We start from the raw sequence: 19,936 nt of genomic DNA, 5'->3' as shown, positions 1-19,936 counted from the left end.
AGGAAGTCCAAGTTCAAGGCTGCTATTCTTGAGTCAGGGCAAAACACTTCACCTGCCGCGTCCTTCCAGTGACATTTACAGGTGAGGGAGCTAGACCACAGAGTTGCTTCCAGGGCTCGCGGAAAAGCTGGGACTAAAGGCGCCCAAATCAGTACCTCTCGGATACATCCTCCCACCCTCCTTTCCTACCCGAGGCTCCGCCCTGAACAATTCGCACCCGCTCCTACCCATAGAGCGGCCAGCCCCTGACTTCCCAGAAGGCTCCGCGTGCTCATTTGCATACCAGACTTTGGCTTCAAAGAGGGTTGTGCGGTGAACTACCTTCCAAGCCCCCTCCCACCTAAAATCCCGAAAAGTTAAAGGAAAAAATATACCCGACAGACTCAAGTTTTGTGGAAAGAAGCTCCGAGATGATCTCACCCTTACTTTAGGATGTGTCGCTCTGCATCGCTATCGTAGTCCGGCCAACGCTCGCGTTAAAAAGGGCTTCTGTCGTGCATGGCACACGTCGAGCGGCGGGGGTATCCTCGGCCGTTTTTCGTGCGGAATCGACATCAAGAGATTTCGGAAGCACAATTTTTGTTCTCTGGGCAGCTGGTGATCGTTGGTCCTGGCGCCCTTACATGTGTTTCAAAAGTCAGGCCCATGTTCGTCCGCTTCAACTGATATGCGGCGAATGGGTGGGTTTGTACCTGAGTTTTCACTAGCTTGTTGCGTAGTTGGTCTCTTAATTGTTTTTGATAGTATTTTCTTGTAAACCAGAGAATACTATCTAAGCTCTAAATCTTTGAGAAAGGCTGCTTTTGTGATCTGGTTTGATTCACTTCACTTGTGATTTTTTTTTTTTTCTCCGAGAGTAATACAGTAAAATTCTAGCTTTCTGAGAAGCGGGAGCTAACTCACCTGGAAATTACTTGAACCAATGAAATCAGATCTAGTCCTCGATTTCAATTGTGTTTTTCTGTCGAGTTGCGCTTCCCCACATTTCAATAGTAACCAACAACTTTTTAAAAATTAAGTTTTTGTTTTTAGCAAGTATTTTACTCCACCCCCTATTAAGAAAAAAGGAAATCCTTATAATCAATCAAAACAATTAGCCATATTGAGAAATACACATGTTGAGCCTATCATCTAATACAGCTCCTTTTACAGTCGTTGAGTCCATGACTTCTCTGGCAAGATGACTAATCACCGCAGCCTGGTAAGAGTTGAATTTTTCAAAATTGTTTACAAGCCTTTTTATTATTACTCCCTTACCAGGTGCCAAGCTTTATGTTCGTTTGTCGCCAGGTGCCAAGGCTTCCCTTGTCCACACGGTGGTGCTAGTGAGCAACGAAATATACAACGAGGCAAAAGCTGAAGGAACTGCTGTGCTATCTCCTTCCCTGATGAACTTTTGTAATAACCAACATTTGGGAGTTAAATGGACAAAACACCAAATCAAAGCTTTTCTTTGGTCCCCCGGCCCCAGACAGAAATCGAAATCTTCCTTGGAAAAGAGTGGGCCAGATTCCAGCTCTATCCCATTGGTAGCATCTATATATTTAGACAATCAAGATGGATGATGATCTCACATATGACCATATATGTTCTCTCTATATAATACACACATACACACAGATAAAACATATATACATTTCTATAGAGAAAAATATATAAATATACACATGAATGAAATGTATGCGTGTATACACATCCCATATAAACTCCTCTGACGTTTAAAGTTCTTCACAAACCGACCTCTTCTGACTGTTCCATCTTACTATATATTACAGTCCTCCATGTTCTTCATAGTCTGGTCATACTGGCTTTCTTTCTGTCCTACACACAAGACTCTCCATTCCCCAACACCTTCTTTTGCATTGGTTTGCCCCATGCCTGGAATGCTCTTCCTTCTTCAACTCTTTGTCTCCCCTCCTAGAAAATTCCACCCTCTTCTTTGTATACCCAGAACTTACCCCAGAGACTGGTCAACAGTCAACAAATGTCTGCCAACGGAACTACTTTGGGACACGTTACCTTTTCCTAGTTCTGGAAGGTTTCCTTATATGAAAAATGGGTCATTTGGACTATATAACCTCTCAGGCCCCTTCCAGCTGTAAATCTGGGAGCTTTCAATTCTAGCTCTGAAGGGAGACTTAATTTGTTCAGCCCCTGCTGGAATTCTCTCGCAAAAGCAGAGCAGATGCTACATTCTTAGTTTGCCTTAATGATAATTTCATTCTTCACAAGGTAGAGAAGGGATGAGGGAGATCTATTATTCTAGACTAGCTTTTCATCAATATGGAAGAGCTAGTTACTAAAGAAGAATGATGTAAAATGTGAGGGATGAGGGAATGTTTTGTCTGGCTTTACATATATAATTGATAATATGCTGTTTGTCTTCTCATTGGGTGAGGGAGGAATGAGAGGGAGATAAAGATTTTGACTTGAAATTTTAAAAAAATTATGTTAAAAATGAAAAAAAAAAAACTTGGAGAGAAGTGACTTAGAATTTTTTTTGGTTTGGCAATTGGGGTTAAGTGACTTGCCCAAGGTCACACAGTTAGGAAGTGTGAAGCATTAAGTGTCAGAACAGATTTGAACTCAGGTCTTCTTGACTTCCGGGCTGATGCTCCATCCACTTCACCACCTAATTGCCCCCCATCTTAGAATTTTTTAAGACCAGAGATTCTTAATTACAGACCTCTTTTTTGGCAGTCTGGTGAAAATGAATTATGGAAAGAGGTTTTAACCTTTTTGGTGTGTTGGTAAATGTTTAACAACCAACATTCTGTGGGGAAAAGAAAACATATGCATGATGCACTTTTAAGTTTAATCTGTATCATCAGCATTTTTTCCAACACTTTCTTAAATCTAGGAAAAAATTAACAAAACAATAGCTTTTTATTTTACTATTAGTGTTTTAATTTAATTTAATTTTTTAAAATAGCTTTTTATTGACAGAACCCATGCCAGGGTAATTTTTTACAGCATTATCCCTTGCATTCACTTCTGTTCCGATTTTTCCCCTCCCTCCCTCTACCCCTCCCCCAAATGACAAGCAGTCCAAAATTAACAAAACAATAAACCAAATCCTGATTCATAGCATTTGACTCTAGCACATCCCTGAATGGACCCCTTGTATAGTCTGGAGAAGTTTATGAGACTCTTTCCAAAATAATGTTTTTCTTTTTCTTTTCAAAAATTTTTTTCAGAATAATGTTTTTCAATGCATAAAATGAAATACACAGGATCACAAAGAAAACCAAATATATTGAATGATAGTTATTAAAATATAGAGTTGTATTGTTCATCTTTATGCCCACATGATTTTGTCAAAATTCATGCCTTTCAATTAAGAGAGTTGCAAGTAGAAATAGACAACAAAACTATACTAGTGGGGGATCCCAATCTCACTCTATCAGAACTAGATAAATCAAACCACAAAGAAAACAAGAAAGAAGTTAAGGAGGTAAATAGAATTTTAGAAAAATTAAGTTTGATTTGTAATATCAATTTTGGAGAAAATTTGTAATATTCTTCTCTAAAATGTAATGTTCTCTGGGAGCAGGTTTCTTGGGGGGTGTCTGGGAGCAGCCTTCATTTCAGTTAAGTAATCACCCCAAATGCAGCCAGGTATTAAAGTCCTAATCCTTTATTGTCTTCTTCAAAGTTTTGTCTCCTTCACTTGATGAAGTTTTTTGTCTGGTTTTTCTGGAGGCCTTCCGGAATCTTGGTTTCAGTGTTCTCCACAGGACAGCCTGCCACCACTTTTCTGTCTTCCTTACTTCTGCCCGACTGACCTTCTTTGGCTTCTGAATCTCCCGGACTGAATCCTGGTTGAGGCTTCTAGCTTATATATGTTCTCTTAAAGATATGAATCTTGTACAATTTATAATAAGTACTAAGTACATGCACTGAACCAAAGAACTGTTAAATACCATGCTAAATAATCACTGTCTCTATCAATTCCACCAACTTAGCACCTTGTTTCAAGTTCTGGCCCATAACAAAAATTGAATGGGGACAGAAAGGAATATACTTTTTTTTTTCAGCAATACATGGAAGCTACACAAAAACTGACCATGTATTAAGGCATAAAATGCCTCAAAATCATATGCAGAAAAGCAGAAATAGTAAATGCATCCTTTTTAGGTCATGATGCAATAAAAATTGTATGCAATAAAGAGTCAAAGAAAAAAATAGATGAAAAATTAATTGGAAACTAAATAATCTAATCCTAAAGGATGAGCAGGTAAAACAACAAATAACAGAAACAATAATTTTATCCAAAAGATAGCTGGGATGCAGCCAGAGCAGTTCTTAGGGGAAATTTTATATCTCTGGATGTTTACTTAAATAAAATAAAGAGAACATCAATGAATTGGTTATGCAACTAAAAAAAAGGTAGAAAAAGAATATTAAAAGCCTTCCATTAAATACCAAATTTGAAATTCTGAAAATAAAATTCAGTTCTCCCATCCATGTCCAAGTTTGTTTGTTTAAGATAGAATAAGAACAGGTAATGGATAAATAACTGAAAAATAGTATCAGAAACACTAAGATCCTACTGAGATAAATTTGATGATAAATACCAAAGAGAAAAAAAAAAAAGATCTTTTTCTGCTCTACTGGGGGAAAGATAAAAATTTTTTTTTCCATGAAAATTTTCTTTCTTTCTTTCTTTTTAAATAACTTTTTATTGACAGAACCCATGCCAGGGTAATTTTTTACAGCATTATCCCTTGCACTTCTGTTCCGATTTTTCCCCTCCCTTCCTCCATCCCCTCCCCCAGATGGCAAGCAGTCCTTTACATGTTAAATGGGTTACAGTATATCCTAGATATAATACATGTGTGCAGAACCGAACAGTTCTCTTGTTGCACAGGGAGAATTAGATTCAGAAGGTATAAATAACCCGGGAAGAAAAACCAAAATGCAAGCAGTTTATATTCATTTCCCAGTGTTCTTTCTTTGGGTGTAGCTGCTTCTGTCCATCCTTGATCAATTGAAACTGAATTAGCTCTCTTTATCGAAGAGATTCACTTCCATCAGAATACATCTTCAAACAATAGCGTTGTTTAGGTATATAATGATCTCCTGGTTCTGTTCATTTCACTTAGCATCAGTACATGTAAGTCTCGCCAGTCCTCTCTGTATTCATCTTGCTTGTCATTTCTTACAGAACAATAATATTCTATAACATTCATATACCACAATTTACTCAACCATTCTCCAATTGATGGGCATCCATTCATTTTCCAGCTTCTAGCCACTACAAACAGGGCTGCCACAAACATTTTGGCACATACAGGTCCCTTTCCTTTCTTTAGTATCTCTTTGGGGTATTAGCCCAGTAGAAACACTGCTGGATCAAAGGGTTTGCACAGTTTGATAACTTTTTGAGCATAGTTCCAAATTGCTGTCCAGAATGGCTGGATGTGTTCACAATTCCACCAACAATGCATCGGTGTCCCTGTTTTCCCACATCCCCTCCAACATTCTGCATTATCTTTCCCTGTCATTCTAGCCAATCTGACAGGTGTGTAGTGGTATCTCAGAGTTGTCTTAATTTGCATTTCTCTGATTAATAATGATTTGGAGCATATTTTCATATGGCTATAAATAGTTTTAATTTCTTTTTCTGAGAATTGTCTGTTCATATCCTTTGACCATTTATCATTTGGAGAATGGCTTGATTTCTTATAAATTAGAGTCTCTATATATTTTGGAAATGAGGCCTTTATCAGAACCTTTGACTGTAAAAATGTTTTCCCAGTTTATTGTTTCCCTTCTAATCTTGTCTGCATTTGTTTTGTTTGTACAAAAACTTTTCAATTTGACATAATCAAAATTTTCTATTTTGTGGTCAATAGTGATCTCTAGTTCTTCTTTGGTCATAAATTCCTCCCTCTTTCACAGGTGTGAGAGGTAAACTATCCTATGCTCTTCCAATTTATTTATAATTTCATTCTTTATGCCTAGGTCATGAACCCATCTTGACCTTATCTTTGACTTATCTTGGTGTATGGTGTTAAGTGTGGGTCAGTGCCTAGTTTCTGTCATACTAATTTCCAATTTTCCCAGCAATTTTTGTCAAATACTGCGTTCTTATCCCAAAAACTGGGATTTTTGGGTTTGTCAAACACTAGATTATTAAAGTTATTGGCTGTTTTGTCCTTTGAACCTAACCTATTCCATTGATCAACTAGTCTATGTCTTAGCCAATACCAGATGGTTTTAGTAACTGCTGCTTTATAATATAATTTTAGATCTGGTACAGCTAGGCCACCTTCATTTGGTTTTTTTCATTAATTCCCTTGAAATTCTTGACCTTTTGTTTTTCCATATGAACTTTGTTGTTATTTTTTCTAGGTCATTAAAATAGTTTTTTGGGAGTCTGATTGGTATAGCGCTAAATAAATACATTAGTTTAGGTAGTATTGTCATCTTTATTATATTTGCTCGCCCAATCCAAGAGCATTTAATATTTTTCCAGTTGGTTAGATCAGACTTAATTTGTGTGGAAAGTGTTTTGTAGTTTTGCTCATAAAGTTTCTGATTGGGAAAGAGTAAAATTAAAGATTAAAGCTGATTGGAGGGAATGGATTGATACTGAGATGCCTGAGAGAAGAAAGATTTATTGACTTTTCATTTTAATGTTCCTTCTTATAAGGAGAATAAATTTTAGGTTAGAAAAGATGGAACAAAAGTAGCTAAGAGGAAACTCAGACTCAAGGAAAAAAAGGAGGTGAGACACTGCTTTTGATGAATTCTACTTGCTGGTGTCTCATAGCATTGGAGACTGGTGGCTATGGTTGAGGAAGTATCCATAGAATGATATTTCAGTGATAAAAGGGAAAGAGAACAGAAGGCAGAGGAATCTGTAAGTTAAAGGCCTGTGATTTGATACAAGGGAGGGCTTTTAAAGGAATTTGCTTAGGGAAGAGGGAGGGAGGGAAAGGGAAAGAAAAGAAAAGAAAAATAAGAAAAAAAAAAAAGCATCAAGCTTCAAAAGAATATACATAAGAGTTCAGAAGAGATTAGCCAGGCAGTGTTGATGTTATCATACTAGGACAAAGTTTAGGACTGTATCTGATATTTCATTGATACTGGATAAGGTTCTCATTCTCTACCAATACAAATTTTTACCTTCTTTGCAACATATAGTCTTTTCTTCTTTTTTCTTTATTTCATTAAACAGTTCTCAATTACATGTAAAGGAATTTTTAGCAATCATTTTTGGGGGAAACATTGACCTCCATATTCTTTCTCTCTCCTGCCCTTCTACCCTTTTTTGAGAAGGCAACACTTTTATTTCCATTATACATGTGAGGTCATGCCAAATTTATTTTTATATTAGTCATGTGCAATATCTTAGAGAGTTTCCTGGGGCCACTAACACAGTGAATGGCTTGCCCAGAGTCATAGAGCTAATGTAATCACAAGCAAGATTTGAACCCAGACTTTCCTGGCTCCAAGAGGATATAACCAATCATTATATCATACTGTCTTGCTAATATGTTAAATTTGTTATATATTTTTAAGAGCTGTACATAATAAGCATTCATTTTGTCTTATACAACTCTCTTTTCCTACTCTATAACGTATAATATATACACATATATAAAACATATAATATAAAATGTGTTTATTTGATGTTAACAAGATCAAAAAACAACAGCAATTTTGACTAATTCTTTGAAAAATTTAAACATATTTTATCAAAGAAACAATTTGTGAGCATCTAGAAAGAAAAGGGTTGATCACCAAGGGCCAGCACTGCTTCCTTGAGAACAGGTCATCCCTAGATTTCAGAAAAATCTACAAAATATTACATGAACTGTGCTGAACTGTGCTGAATGAAGTGAGCAGAACAGAACATTGTAAACAGTAGCATTCATGATGATCAGCTATGATAGACTTAGTTCTTCTAAGCAATACAGCGATCTAAAACACTTCCAATAGACTTGGGATGGAAAATGTCATCCACATCCAGAGAGAGATTGTAAAAACTGAATTGATATAGAAGCATACAATTTTCATCTTTTTGTGGTTTGCTTTCTCTTTCTTGTGGTTTTCCCCTTCTGAATGGGTTTTTCTTTCACAACATGGAATATGGAAATATTTAAAGTGTCTTGCTGTCTTGGAGAGGGAGGAGATAATCTTTACATGTGATTGGAAAAATAAAATACTATTCAAAAACTAAAAAAAAAAAAGGTAATCCCAGACTAATTTGATTTTCTTTCTTGACTTACTGATTCTTGGCTTACTATTATTAGACTTATAAATAAAGAGAATGCTATAGATCCATCCATCAATAAATAAATATTTATTGAATGACTAGGGGCTATTATTGTATTGTGCTGGGAAGACAAAGGCAAATGAAGTTCCTGCCTTCAAGATGCTTACATTCTAAAAGGAGGGGAACAATGAGTATAATTTCTTTAGCACATATATTCTTTTTTTAAAATAACTTTTTATTGATAGAACCCATGCCAGGGTAATTTTTTACAGCATTATCCCTTGCATTCACTTCTGTTCTGATTTTTCCCCTCTCTCCCTCCACCCCCTCCCTCAGATGGCAAGCAGTCCTTTACATGTTGAATAGGTTATAGTATATTCTAGATACAATATATGTGTAGCACATATATTCTTAATACCACTGGGCCCTAAATTTGTGCCTGCTCTTGCCTCAGACACTCACTGTGTATCATCAAGGGAGAGTGTGCCCCAGATCTCTTGGTAGAGAATATGTTACAGCTAGTGTTTTTACTAAGTTCCTTTGCTAAGGGCTAATTATGTCTACTGGCTGCCGGTTAGTAGGAACTATGCCAGTGAAATTACTCCATTAATTTATGGTTCTTTAATTAAACTTTCCAACTTCCAAAAGGCAGAAATGTGGAGGGAGAACTTTGTAAACCCCGATCAGCAAAGGCACTACAAGTTAGTTATAAGCAACAACAAAAGGGTCAAATGGCTGGAGTAAAAAATATATGAATACCCTACTTTGTATACTCTATGTAAAAATGCTCGTTTTATTTGTTTCTTGTTAAATTTACAACAAAAATAAAATTTTAGTTATTTTTAAAAATAAAAAACAAATTAAAAATACATGAAAAGTAGTAATAGATGAGTGTAACAGTGACTACTCTGGCCCCACTACCAAGGTACCCCTCTGGTACCCTTAAGGAAGTTTGGGGGATATTTTTTGCTGTTGGCTCAATTTCCTCATTTATTTTGTTTCTTCAATTTTAGGGGTCCCTAGAACCCTAGTTCTATTTAATCACTTAATAGTTTGATTAACTTTTACAAAGAGACATCAACTTTAAAGGTATAGCTATACCAAGCATGTAAATATTTCTCCTTATACCAGAAGGATATAATTTCCTCGTGTGGCCCCTAGTTCCCAAGGGAGAAAAAGGGAATTTTAGGTTCAGAGTTTAATTTACTTCCTATATAACACAGTTAGATCACATGCTGAGAGTTGAAAGCCTCTCGGGCTTTCATCCTGGCCTTTCTTCCATCTAGCCTGGGATTCTCACTTCAAAGCTCCATTACCCATCCCTAGATCTGAAAAGAACAAATAATACAGTCTGAAACCCCAAATATTTTTCTCTAGGCCCACAAGGCCCAAGACAGTAATGGGGAGGAGGGGGAAAATAGCTTTCTTCCCATCTGATTTTAAAAAAGGACCTTTGCCCTCAAATCAACTAGACAGAATAGTTTGTCCCTTTCTGGTAGTTTTAGAGAAATGAAATTAGGGTTAGACACAGAGAAAAGACCTGCTCCCCTGCACGTGGAAATGAAGGATTTCTTCTCCCAGAAGCAAATCCCTGACCACATAGCTGCCTCCTTGGGCAAAGTCCAGGTACCTGAGAAGGTGGGGAAGGCAGGAAAGGCAGGGTGAAGCTAAGTTGTGAAGGACTTTACACATCAAATAAATTGATCTGAGAAGTAATAAAGAGCCCCTGAAGTTAAGTGGGAGAGTGCATTGTGCATGTATGTAAGTGAGAGACAAAAAGACTCCTTCAGATCTCGACTGCTTTGGCTGTTAGGGAACATGGCCACATGCAGAGGAGAAAACTCGAGGCAGGATGATGAATTAGGGGCTGCTGCCTCAGACCACAGGAGAGGGGACTGAAAGCTGGGACAGTAGCTGTGAGGGTGGGCTCAAGGGGTCCGATGGTAGCCTACTAGGGTGTGGGACCCTGCTGAGAGGGCCGCCTTGACCTCTGCTGCACAGTAAGTTTTCTGCCACGTTGCAGAAACGCCCTTGCTGAGCAAGAAGCCATGATTTGTGACCATGGGAAAGGTTTTGGTCTGAGGGTCACAGCCAGTGGCTCGAGCAGGGATGCCTGCACAGGGCCCCTCGCATGTGAGCGAGCTGCTGAGTGGCTGGATCGGCTCTCCTCCCATTGGCAGATACCATCTTACGCAAAGCCCACGAGCCTCTTCTCTGAACGGTGACTGGGGATTGCCTGCTGTCCACTGCTGATCACGCCTGCAGAAATGTGTCAACAAGGCTGTCCCGCATAATAAACTGGAGCACTTTGCCTCCTCATTCATCTCACCTCTGAGATCAAAGGGCTCATACGCTTTGAGTTCTCAATCAAAAAGGGGGAACAAATGGCGCCTGGGAAACAGGAACTTGAAACGAGAGGCGCCAGGGCGATCACTGCACAGACAAGCGCCCTACGTAGTCAAGGCCACATCCAGGAGGACTCCAGAGGGAGATCCCCCGAGCTGCGCTGTCTCCGGGGGTTGAGTGCAGGGGAGACAGTAAGTAACCTAACCAGGCAGAAAGTGGGCACCCCACTCCCTTCAGACACATGTCAGGACTCTATATACACGTGTAAAAGAGCAGGGGTGCCCAGTCCAATTAGGAGACGTTAGAAATTCCTGAACATTGCTTACAAAGTATCTCCATGGTTACCTGAGGAAGGCTATCATGAGAGATGGATTGTCTGGTGAACAGCTCACCGCTTATGATAAATAATGCCCAAGAGAGATACAGAAAAGCCATTTTGCTATATAATCTCATTAAACAAAGTCTGAAATCAGAACCAGAAAAAGAAGTCAGGAAATTCACAGTCGGAGCACAGACAGGCCCATCTCTTAGCAGTAGATATTCCTCTCCTGTGCCTGAGGAGGACAATAATGGTCTCCCCCTCCTCTACCACCTTTGGCCCTGCCTTATTCTTGGGATTTACAGCCTTTCAAAGGCTCTCCTAATGTAAAGCCCAAGAATGACATCTGGATGATAGAATTTTTAGGACAGACTTGGTTGACTCCTGCTCAGGTGGCTCTAGGAGAAAATGTGAACTTATACTTAGAGCAACTTAGTGCCAGGAGTAGGAGGCAGTAGGGAGGCTTTGATGTCCGCTGAACCTGTAAATTGGCAAAAAGACAGACAGGAACACTTTTTCCTTTAATAATAGATGGTTTATACATTAACTTATGGGGTAGGGATATTTTACACCAATTAGGGATGAAAATCACTACAGATTTTTAGCAAGGGTCATTGCTCCAAATTCCATCGCTCCAAAAATAACTTGGACTACTGACACGTCAGTATGGGTGTGTCTGACCAAAGAAAAAACAGCTGCTCTACATCAATTAGTACAAGAACAATTAGAGTTAGGACACATTGAGGAAACAAATAGTCCATGGAACTCCATTGTATTTGTTATAAAGAAAAAAATTTACCTTCATCTGGTAAATGAAGAATGGTAATAGATTTGAGACAAATAAACTCAGTCCTGGAAGACATGGGTTCTTTGGTTTGCTATCCCCAAACATGATCCCCAGGGAATGGCCCTTATGGATAATAGATATTAAGGCTTGTTTTTACTCTATCCTCCTTCACACTGAGGACAGGTCTAGCGGAGTCAGGATAAACAAAAGTCCTTGGTCTTTATTCTTGTTCTTTAGGGGAGAAGTGAAGGGGATGGACACACGCTTTCTACAACTTCCCTTCTCCTCGTCCACCATCAAAGTGACTCTGGCTTGTCTTACTCCACCCCCTAATCCTTCTCACAATTCTCTGTATACACCAAAAGATCAAGCCAGCACAGAATAGTGAGAAGGGCCATTTTCCAAGCATATGCTAATAGAGTATTGTCCAATAGTTAATTAGCCTTAAGTGCTCAGTTGTCCGACCTCAGTGTACCTCCTCAGAGTTTCAGCCCTTTACATCTCCTGCTTTCTTTTGTTTTAGAACACAGGTGGTCATGCCATCCCCGACATCTCAGGAAAGGAGGTAAAAACACTGAAAAGGAGATGATCATGCCCTCTCTGACTTCTCAGGAAGAGAGATGAAAAACACTAAAGGGAAGTGGGGAGTCAAGCCAGATATTGCTAGTGGGTTTCTAGGCTGAAGGGTCTTATTAGAAACAGGTATGCACAAACCCATCAGCATGGGAGGTTTTATACAAGCACACAGCAATAACGCAGAGGCTATTAGTGATGACTCTCCCCACAGCCAGTGCAGACTCAATGTGGTGTAATAAACATGAATTGTACATGCAAATAGTGATATAACAAATAAGATGAATCAACATGATATTGTAAAAGATTTCCAGAAGTCCTAGAAGAAGGGTATATAAACAACAGTCACACATATGTCTTCTTCAGCAGCCAAGAGATAGTCCAAAACCAATCTATTGAACATTGTTTCATATGTCAGGGAATCCAATGATCCCTGGAAATTTTTGAAGTCCTGCAACAGTCTTTTTATGTGTTAGGGAATCCAATGATTCCTGCAGATTTTGAAGTCCTGCAACAGTCTTATCATTTCTCAGAAAATTCAATGATTCCTGAGGGTTTTCAAGTCTTACAATAGTCTTATCATGTCTAAGAGAATCCAATGATTCCTGAGGGTTTTCAAGTTCCAACAATTTGTGATGTCCATGAGTCAAACACCATAACTGCTAGGCTCTTTCAGTGGTGAGCAATCAGTGATGGAACCACCCGATGTTTTGGGTCTTCTCCTTCGTTTCAAGAGTCTGCTCTATCTCTCCTCGATGGACAAGGCGAATATGGCTCATTGACACCCATCTGATTCCTTCTCCATCTGTGGAGATACAAGCAAACCCTTTCCCCCAAGCAGTTAACCTATCTGGTCCCTTCCATTCACCACTTTCTGGGTCTCTCCACATCACCTAGTGATTATCTAAAGATAGTGAAGCTGCTTGCACTGGACACCGCCCTTCCGGTGAGTTATAAAACCTGTCGGCCGGAGCCAGTACATCTTTGTCAAAAATCAAGAAGTCAATAGTATAAAGATCTAGATTTAGAAGTTTTCTAGGGTTACCTGTAGCTCCCCCTTTTCTTTTGTTTTTGGAGGAGAAGTTCTCTAGGGTTACCTGTGGCTCCCCTTTTCTTTTGTTTTTGGAGGAGCGTCTTAATGTCTCTGTTTCTCTTCTCTACTATTGCCTGTCCTTGAGAATTAAAGTGTATGCCAGTGGTGTGTAAAATCTTATACTGTACACAAAAGTGTGCAAAATGTTTAGAAATATATGCAGGTCCATTATCTGTTTTTATGGCTTGTGGCACACCCATAAATGGAAATGCTTGTATAAGGAATTCAGTGACCACTCAAGCTGTCTCTTTTGCTGCTGATATTGCAAAGGTGAATCCTGAAAAGGTGTCTACCACAACATGGATAAAAGAAATGATCAAAAGATTTATAATGGGTCACATCCACTTGCCAAATTTCATTGGGTCTCAAACCATGAGGATTCTTCCCTGGAGGCAGTGTAGGAGCTTGTAAAGGAAGGCAAGCTGTATAGGCTTTTACTATGTTCGTAGCTTCCTCTCTTGTTATTCCAAATTGTAAATGTAAAGCTTGAGCAGCCTGATGACATTTAGAATGAGATTTTTGGGCTTCCTGAAATAAAGGAGTATTGGCTAACATAGAAGGCTATCTGCCTTTGAATTACCATCAAAAATAGGACCTGGAAGTCCACTATGAGAGTGGACGTGTAAGATATAAATCTTAACTGGATGCTTTCTCACTTGCTCTTGAATTCCTTAAAGAGCTGATATATATTAGAGGCTACAAATTTTATTTGGACTGTAGCAATTCTTTGTACCACACCTACTAAATAGGCCGAATCAGATATTATATTTATATCTTCTGGATAATAAGTAAGAGTTAGAATGATTGCATACAATCCATTCTGCTGAGTGGACTGAAAGGAAGTTCTGATTACTCTCTTTATAGTTAAGTCACAAGAGTATACAGCACAAATGTTATGTTTGGATGCATCTGTAAAGATAGTTGGTCCTTTAAGAGGAACTTTAGAAACTTTTTCTTTAAGAATCCATGGTCAAAAATGTTTGTGGCAGCCCTGTTTGTAGTGGCTAGAAACTGGAAATTAAATGGATGCCCATCAATTGGAGAATGGCTGGGTAAATTGTGGTATATGAATATTATGGAATATTATTATTCTGTAAGAAATGACCAGCAGGATGAATACAGAGAGGCTTGGAGAGACTTACATGAACTGATGCTAAGTGAAATGAGCAGAATCAGGAGATCATTATACACTTCGACTACGATATTGTATGAGGATGTATTCTGATGGAAGTGGACTTCTTTGACAAAGAGACCTAACTGAGTTTCAATTGATAAAGGATGGACAGAAGCAGCTACACCCAAAGAAAGAACACTGGGAAATGAATGTGAACTATCTGCATCTTTGTTTTTCTTCCCGGGTTATTTTTACCTTCTGAATCCAATTCTCCCTGTGCAACAAGAGAACTGTTCGGTTCTGCAAACATATATTGTATCTAGGATATACTGCAACATATCTAACATATATAGGACTGCTTGCCATCTAGGGGAGGGAGTGGAGGGAGGGAAGAATCGGAACAGAAACGAGTGCAAGGGATAATGTTGTAAAAAAAATTACCTGGCATGGATTCTGTCAATATAAAGTTATTATTAAATAAAATTTACAAAAAAAAAAAAAAAAAAAGAATCCATGGCCAATTATGTAATAGTCTGGTTATCTTTAATGGAGACCCATATGTAAGATTTGGAGCCATGGCTAATAAAATTTGCTAATCTGGGATGGTTTCACAGCATACATTAATTTGTGCATTAGTATAAAAAGTATATATCTTGTCAGGTCTTATCCCAGATAATTGTACTGCTCGCTTAATGGTCTTTAATAAAATTCTAACCACAAGCACTGGGTAAGGAGTAAGGTTTTGTTCTGGTTGTGCTGGGAGGTTCACCCACTCTATCACATTGTCTCCTTGATGAAGGACTGCTGTGGGTGCCTCTTGTGTAGCAAAAATGGATATTTCCAAGGGTTTTTGAGTAACTCTTTCAACCACATTGGATAAAGCCAGTTCAATTTCTCTCAAAGCCTCTTGAGCTTCTTTTGTAAGCTGGTGTGTTGAGTTTAAAACATTGTCTCCCCTTAAAATGTTATATAATGGTTGTAATTGATAGGTAGTCAAGCCTAATACTGGACATATCCATTGGATATCTCCTATCAATTTCTGAAAGTCATTTAAGATATTTAGCTTCTCTGTTCTTAAGGAAAGTTTTTGTACTGTTAGCACCTTAGGGTATACTTTATATCTAAGTTTTGAAAAGGAGCATGTCTGAATTTTTTCTGGAGCTATGTGCAATTTGTAGTATCTTAGTGTTTCTATGGTCTTTTGTAGACATGCTTCTAACATTTGTTCCTCAGGTGCACATCCCAATATATCATCCATGTAATGTAATAACATTACTTTTGGAAATGCTTTTCTTACTGGAGTAAGAGCAACAGCAACATACATTTGACACATAGTAGGGCTGTTTTTCATTCCCCGTGGCAAAACTGTCCATTCATATCTTTTATAAGGCTCAGCTAAGTTAACGCTGGGCACTGAAAAGGCAAATCTTTTCATATCCTCTTTATCTAGAGGAATAGAATAGAAACAATCTTTAATTTCTATAACCCAAAGAGGTCATTCTCTAGGCAATTGAGTAGGAGATGGAAGTCCAAGCTGAAGAGTTCCCATAATTTCCATTTGTTCATTTACCTTTCTTAAATCAGTCAACATCCTCCATTTCCCAGATTTCTTTCTTACAACAAATACTGGGGAATTCCAAGGACTAAGAGAAGGTTGTAAGTGTCCTTGGTCAAGTTGCTCCTGTACTATATCTAATAAGGCCTGAATTTTATCACTAGCTAAGGGCCACTGTTCTATCCACACTGGTGTATCAGTTTTCCATTGGATAGAAACAGGTAAAAGTGTTGGCAGGCCTTCAACAGCAGTCCTGCTTAAAAAACCAAAGTACTCATTTATAATCCTAATTGTTGTAAAATATCTCTTCCCCCAATATTGATGGGGATTTTTTCAACTATAAAAGGAGTAAAAACTCCTGTTTCTCCTTCAAAAGTCCACCTCAAAGGGGAAGCACTAACTTTAGCTGCTATTGATCCTCCTATGCCAGACATGTAGGTGTCTGCCTTAATCTTTGGCCAGTGACTGGGCCAGTTGGCACCTCTGATGACTGTATGATTTGCACTTTTGTCTACCAATTCTTCTAATGGTATGCAATTTATATAGATAGTGAGCATAGGTTGGTCAGCTGTCACAGCTGCTGTCAAGAATATTCCTGGATTCTGTTGCTGGGAGTCAAAATCTGGACAAATATCACCAGATTGCCTTTTAGGAGTCTGTATCAGTAAACCTGATGCTACTACTTCTCCTGATTGATAAGTCACACATTGTCTACCTGTATTAGTGAGTGGGATATTATCTATACATCCCCCAGTTTCTCACATTAGTGTATGGATGGACACTGTTTTGTAAGCACTCTCAGGAGGTGAAATGGTCAATCCTACTGTGCTTGGAGGCAAGGGATCCATAGGCTGGAGAGGAACAGATTTCACCTCTCCAGGAGGTATCTCAGTTGTCCCAGCTGCATACAACTCTATTCTCTCCAATTGTAATCCCTTTCTCCCATCAGATGGCTTCCTGGCTGATTAGTTATGTCTGGGTATTGAACTAAAGGCTCTCTGGGTATAGCATGGACTGCCATCATTCCCCAAGTATTTTTTGTTTTGGGCCCTGTGTCTGGGCCCCCATCCCATTTCCCTGAATCAGTCTACATTCTGATGCCCAGTGGAAGCCTCTGTTGCATTTTGGACATGGGGTATTGAGTCTTGTTCTCCCATCCTGTTTTCTCACTCTGTCTCTGTGCCAACATTGAATTTTCAGATGCCCTACTTTATCACATTGAAAGCACTGACAAGTCTCTCTGGAAGTCCCTTGCCAAAAGGGACCCTGTCTTCCCATGTTCGGATCTTGGGAAGTCTGCATCATAGCCTGGCTATAAAAGGCATTTGTGCCCACTGTGGCACAGTGTCTTATGATCTCCTCTAAAGGATCTATCCATCCTCTAAAGGTCTATCCATTTTAGACATCATTAGAATATCAGTAATCTCTCCAGTACCTCCATTATGTCATCCTAAGTACCTCCCCCCATTAGGTTATCCCCATCTAGGTCTCTCTCCCATTATATTATTGTTCTTGTTATCCTATAAAAGAGTCTTGCTGTCTGTCATTCAGGGCTGGATTCTTTGAGAGGATAGTCTCATTCAGCCCTGGGACCAAACATGGATCATTTGGTCCCAGTAAATCTCTCCACTTAATAAACTATTAAATTGTTCTCTAATCTCTGTCTTGCTCAGGTTCTCCAGCATTTCACATGCATATGCAAAGCCCAAGAGCTGCTTCTCTGAATGGTAATTGGGGATTGCCTAGTGTCCACTCACTGATCACGCTTGGAAAAATTTGTCAACCAAACTGTATGGCCTAATAAACTGGAGCCCTTTTCACACTCTATAAGTGTTGGAATCTTTACAAACTGCTAACTCATTAGAGTTGATAGATTATTGATCTGATCTTACAAGAAGATGTTTTAGGCCAGAACCTGAAACAAGGTACTAAGTAGAATTAATTAATCTAATGCTTGTGTTTACACCTTTACTCATTGGAGTTCACAAGTATGGGAGATTCACAAAGTAAACTTTGTAACTTTGTGAATTCACACCTCCCTTGAAGCTCTTAGGGCCAGAGAGCACTATGGGAGCAAACCCATAATCCCTCTCTCTCTCGCATCCCACAATTCCCCTCTCTCGAATAAATAAAGCTTCAAAGGGGCCAGTCAGAAGAGTTTTCAGAGGAAGAAGCTACGAGTCGAGAGTTCAGCTGAAGATTGAGAAGGTTCTCTCAGATTTGAGACAGATTCAACTTGGTGCTAGCTCTGGAGGTTGAAGAAAGCAGAGGCAGAAGCAAAAGACAATCTGCAAGAGCTCTTGGAACCAAGCAGAGAGATAGGCCTCTAAGCTAACTGGACTATATTGGAGACAATAAAAGATCTGAACTTTTATTACCTGGCTGTGTTTTGGGTGATTATTTACTCTTAACTGATACTAAGGCTGCCTCCAGAAAACTTCCCCAAGAAACCTGCTTTCTCCCAGAGAGAATCATCTTATATGTTTTAAAGAACAAGAACACCACATTTTTGGTTCCTTGAACGTGGGGCCCACAGACCCCTCAGTGGATTTCAGTGGAAAAGCTCTGATCCTGATTCAAGTGGAAAAGCCTCTGATCCTGATCCAGTGGAAAAGACTCTTCAACCCAGAAATTAGAGTGAATACAACAGAAATTTTGTTAAAAGAGTTAAAGTAGAATTTCATCTAAGATGGGACAGATATTTAGAAAACAGACTTCTGTTTTTCTGTTCAAGGAAAATGTTTAGAGAGCATTGTCAAAATTATGGAAAGCCAAGGTTTGATTATAATTTTACAGCAGATCACTGAACTTTTACAAACTGTAAAGCACACATGTCCTTGTTTCTCTCTGGAAAAGGAATTGGATCTAGATGAATGGCAATTAGTAGGAGAGGGTCTTTGTCAATTCTACAATAAAAATGGACTTAACTCAATTTCCAAAGACATACTTAATATATACAATTTAATACAATTGGCTATAAGAAGTTATTTAAGTGTTAGATTGAAGAAAAAGAAAGTACAGGAGGAAGAAGTGCCAACTATACTAGGTGAAAAGGAGGATGAATCAGATGAGAATGGAGTTAATTACAATTTTAAGTGTGATATTTGGAAGCAGGAGGAATTAGATCATTCTACATCTCATGACCCTCCCCCCTCAATTAACCCTTCCTGGGTGGAAGAAGAAGGGGGAGGGAAAGAGGCAGAAACACAATCAGCGTCTCCTGTGAAGCAGAATATGACAAGATTAGAAGAGGCATTAATTAAGGTAAAAAATGAAGGAGAAGATATATCTGATTTTATAAATGCATATCCTCTTATTGAAAAGCTTAACTCTTCAGGTCAAAAAGAGAGAACATACACTTCTTTTAATTTGGAAAAAATTAAAGATTTGAAGAAGGGTTGCACTCTTTATGGGGCTACATCCTCTTATGTGAAGATGTTACTAGATAATTTGTCTTATGAAATCTTAACCCCGAATGACTGGAAATCCATAGCTAAGATGTGTCTAGAACCAGGACAAAATTTGTAGTGGCTTTCAGAGTTTCATGAATTATGTAGGATTCAAGCCCAATGCAATAGGCAAACAGGAACTATTGTACAAGTTGCTTTTGACCAACTAGCTGGTGAAGGTCAGTATGCAGAGAGTTCAGAACAGATTTATTCTCCCATAACTGTGTATGAGCAAATTTCTAAGGCTGCAATAAAAGCTTGGAATTCTCTCCCTGGACAGCAAGATGGAAGTAAAGCTTTTACAAAAATAGAGCAAGGTCCCAATGAACCTTTTGCAGATTTTGTGGGACATTTGCAAACAGCTGTAATAAAAACCATTGGAGACAATGCAGCAACAGAAATAATGACTAGACATTTGGCTAGAGAAAATGCCAATGAGGAAAAAGAATTATATGGTTACTAGACAAAGATGC

The 19,936-nt window shown here is 38.7% G+C and overlaps 1 non-coding gene across 1 annotated transcript; it reads left to right on the top strand.

Moving 5' to 3' along the window:
- Window positions 1–478: 478 nt before the first annotated feature.
- On the top strand, window positions 479–621 carry LOC127558522 (U11 spliceosomal RNA). Its single transcript, XR_007952900.1, has one exon. It is a non-coding gene; the product is annotated as a U11 spliceosomal RNA (small nuclear RNA).
- Window positions 622–19,936: the final 19,315 nt, after the last annotated feature.

This window comes from Antechinus flavipes, chromosome 3, assembly GCF_016432865.1.
Source record: "Antechinus flavipes isolate AdamAnt ecotype Samford, QLD, Australia chromosome 3, AdamAnt_v2, whole genome shotgun sequence".
Lineage (NCBI taxonomy): Eukaryota > Metazoa > Chordata > Mammalia > Dasyuromorphia > Dasyuridae > Antechinus > Antechinus flavipes.
The sequence above is the reverse complement of the archived record's forward strand: the minus strand, read 5'-3'. Positions and strand labels throughout refer to the sequence as shown.